Below are 4,044 nucleotides of genomic sequence, written 5' to 3'. Positions count from 1 at the left end.
AGACCCTGGCACAGAGCCCAAGATGCCTGTGGTTTTGATTATGACCCATGGAGCAAACTACCAACCTTATATGAAGATCTACAAGCCACAACAGTTTAAGGAGAATGATAGTGAATTTATCACGGGGTGAAAAATAGATTTTTGGGGTTTTTAGAATGGGGGTTCAGGGGGCAAGATGGAGGAATCTGGGCGTGTCCAGTCTTTCTCCTTCTTCTTCTTGGCCTCCATCTTCTGCTGTGATGTTGGCATTTTTAGATTGGTTTAGAGTATAAGCTCACTGTCTAACATAGGTGATAGGTATTGGAAAGTAATTGTAAATATTGTACATATAGTTTTTAGTATGAAAAGATAACACCTCCCCAGGGGCAGGCAGAGTGCCTTGGACTGTCTTGCTGAGCGGACCTTGGCAGGTCAGGAGAAAGAATTTTATAGATAAGAAACAATAAACAACCTTGAGACCGAGAACTGAAGAGTTCTGACTCCTTCTTCGACCACTGGGCTGGGAAAAGAGACTTTCTAATGCAACTCGGGGTCATTCTGACCAGCTAGAGCCCTGAGAGAAAGCTATTAGTTAACTTAATACACACACATGCACACACACAGGGCCAAAGGAGTAAGCAAACTAATTGCAGTTTGTGACCAGCATCGAAAGTCAGGTATTAGAAATCAAGGCAAGCAATCAAAAGGAGACATAAGCAATAGCAGTTTTTCTGGATTAAAAGCAAAGAAACAAAAGCCCTTGGGAGTACAAAAATAATCCTTTCCCATTCATTTAAAAACATGCTCTCAACACTCAGAAGACCCAAAACAAAGCTTGAAGGCTGCATAGCAAAACTAAAACCACCAGGAAACCAAGTAATGAGAACAGTGGAGACTTTCAAGACAGGCTGAAAAGGGGCAGAAATTATAAAATTAAAGTGGTGTCATGAAGAAAGAAATCTGTAGCTACAGTTGGCAGCTAACACAGAAAACAAAACATAACTTGATGCCTTTGACTTTCAAGTCTGGATCTTGTACAAGTAATTTTGATCAAAGTTCATACTTGTCAGCTAAGTCACTATACAAACATATATCATGCTGAATACTGCTGCATTCAGTGAAGAAATGCATACAAGTTTTCACAATGTTGCCTCTTCACTACCACTAGCTCTAAACCAAACTTGGGATTTACTAATGCCTTTATAGCTATGTCTTCTACTATCACTATTTGCATGCAACTAAATGGACCACTGTGTCACAGTACACCTAGTCTGTAGCTGGACAAAATAAATCTAGCCATAACATAAATCAAATTTGTCTTGCCTAGTTCAGAAATACACAAGTCTCTGAGTGAGCAGTCATAGGATAGATTTAAACTCAGAGACCACAGCCAATCATGTTCAATCCAGAATGCAGAGACTGGTCAAGGAGCTGGGCAGTGCTGAGACTTCGGCCAATCAGTTGTCAAGACCTGTGAGTTTAAAACTCTCTATATAAGAAGGCTCTGAACAATAAAACACACTGTTTTCACATGATCCTGGTGACTTGAGTCGTGAATCTGTCTCCAACCTATGACTGCACATACCACTGTCCAGTCACAGACTATATGCCAACAATCACAGCTACAGAACAGTGAAATAGCATACTAATTAGGTGTTTTACAGTAACTTTTACTTTAGGGCATAAAATCACAGAATCACGATGTTGGAAGAAACCTTCAAGATCATGAAGTGCAGCCCATGCCCTAATATCTCAACTAAACCCTGGCACCAAGTGCCATATCCAGCCTTTTTTTAAACACATCCAGGGATGGTGACTCCAGCAGCTCCCCAGGCAGACCATTACAGTACTTTATCATCCTTTCTGTAAAAATCTTTTTCCTAATATCCAACTGTCGTGGTTTAAGAGGAAATGAAGTTTTTTGTGATGGTGTGGGCAAGCCAATCCGTGTTCAGATTTAATATTGGCACCTGGTTTGTCCACTGAGGGCATGGATACGCCTCTGAGAACAGGGGTTAAAAGCTGTGATCTCCCAGGGGAACTTCCTCTTTGAGTCCCGCTTGAGAGTGAGCAGACCCCCCCCCCCCCCCCCAGATCTGGCTGGGCAGGGGGGGGAGGGGAGCCATGTGGCCGGAGAGAGAGGTAGGCCAGGCCTGGGCCCAAGGGTGGAAGAGAACATTGCAAGGGCTTCGGGCAGCCATCCTCCATTTCCCCCCCCCCCCGCCCCGGAGAGGGAGAGAGAGACAGTGCCGGTGCCTGTGGTGCCGGTGATAGTGGCCCGGCGTGAAGGAGAAGGGGGGGGGTGCCCAGCAGGGCAGCCAGGCGTGGGAGTTGATGAAGTAAACCGGCAGAGAGCCCGGGACTTTTAACCCCTCTGAGGAAGATGGGAACCTTGCAAAAGCTGAGTCTTCCTGAAGTTGATGGGATTGAGAAGATGTTGAGATTGAGGAGATGTTGAGAAGAATCATAGGTGGGAGGAGATGATGGAGTGGCCTTTGGGCTGGACTTTTCTTGTGTAGCCACAGCAGAACCACTGGTGTTTCCATGACACAGAGACTGCGTTCTAGGGGGAGGCGATGGCTCAGAGCCAGGAGAGTGCAGTGATGTGGAGGAGTGAACAGAGACGACGGGTGAGGGGGGTGGTGGTGGTGCCCTCCGCTTCGAAGAAGAGAAGAAGAAGAAGACGATCTCTGTTCAAGAGACCCCTTGGCCCCAGGGGGTGAAGTTTGGGGGGGACAAGTGTCCCAAAAGGAGAAGGACTGTGCTCCCTTTGGAACTGGTCAAAGTATCCTTAAAATGAAAAACCCTAGAAGCAGCTCTGATCCATGTGCAGTGGTGAGAGCACTGGACATGGAAGGCATGTGGCGCAAGAGGGACTCCTCTCTTCTCGAGAGACTGAGAATCGATTGTCTGAAGGGTGGCAATGGAATTGGAAATTTGGTGGGGGGAGGAGGAAGAATTTGGAAGGTTTTCATCTTATGTTCTATTGTGTTTTGTGTGTCTTCCTTTGTAGTTGTAGGTTAATAAATGTTTTTTTTCATTTTAACCTTAAGTTGGAGCCTGCTTTGCTCCGTCTCTGATCATATCTCACAGTGGGTGCCAGGGAAGTAGGTGTTCTTGTGGGGGGCACTGGCATTGTGCCAGGCTCAAACGATGACACCAACCTATATATAGACTGTGTCCTCTTGTTCTGTTAGTTGCTGCCTGGAGAAAGAGACCAACCCCAACCTGACTATAACCACCTTTCAGGAAGTTGTAGAGAGTGATAAGGTCACCTCTGAGTCTCCTTTTCTCCAGGATAAAGAACCCCAGATCTCTCAGTTGTTTCTCATGGGGCTTGTGTTCCAAGCCCCTCACCAGCCATGTTGCCCTCCTCTGGATGCGCTCAAGCATCTCAACGTCCTTCCTAAACTGAGGGGCCCAGAACTGGACACAGTACTCAAGGTGCGGCCTCACCAGTGCTGAGTACAGGGGTAGAATGACCTCCCTGCTCCTGCTGGCCACACTGTTCCCAATACAGGCCAGGATGCCGCTGGCTTTCTTGGCCACCAGGGCACACTGCTGCCTCATGTTCAGCTGGCTGTCAACCAGTACCCCCAGCTCCCTTTCCGCCTGGACACTGGCCAGCCACACCATCCCCGGCCTATAACACTTCAGGGGGTTATTGTGGCCAAAATGCCAGGACTCAGCACTTGGATTTATTAAACTTCATCTTACTGGACTATGCCAATCTATCCAACCGTTCCATGTCTCTCTTCAGAGCCCTCCTACCTTCCAAAAGATCGACACATGCTCCCAGCTTAGTGTTGTCTGTAAATTTACTAATGAAAGACTCAATATCCTCATCCATGTTGTCAATAAAAATATTGAACAGAACTGGCCCCAGCACAGACCCCCTGAGGGACACCACTGGTGACTGGCTGCCAGCTGGATGTGGCACCGTTCACCACCACTCTCTGGGCTGGCCATCCAGCCAGTTCTGTACCCAGCAAAAGGGACTTCTGTCCAAGCCATGGGCTGCCAGCTTTTCCAGGGGTATGCTGTGGGAGACAGTGTCAAAGGCCT

The 4,044-nt window shown here is 47.3% G+C and overlaps 1 long non-coding RNA gene across 1 annotated transcript; it reads left to right on the top strand.

Moving 5' to 3' along the window:
- Positions 1–2,081: 2,081 nt before the first annotated feature.
- On the top strand, positions 2,082–3,031 carry LOC127061005 (uncharacterized). The gene is made up of 2 exons (XR_007780374.1): positions 2,082–2,121; positions 2,533–3,031. It is a non-coding gene; the product is annotated as an uncharacterized LOC127061005 (long non-coding RNA).
- The last annotated feature ends 1,013 nt before the right edge of the window (positions 3,032–4,044 follow it).

This window comes from Serinus canaria, chromosome W (genome assembly GCF_022539315.1).
Source record: "Serinus canaria isolate serCan28SL12 chromosome W, serCan2020, whole genome shotgun sequence".
Taxonomy (NCBI): domain Eukaryota; kingdom Metazoa; phylum Chordata; class Aves; order Passeriformes; family Fringillidae; genus Serinus; species Serinus canaria.
Note: the sequence above shows the minus strand (reverse complement) of the source record. Positions and strands in the feature narration are given on the sequence as shown.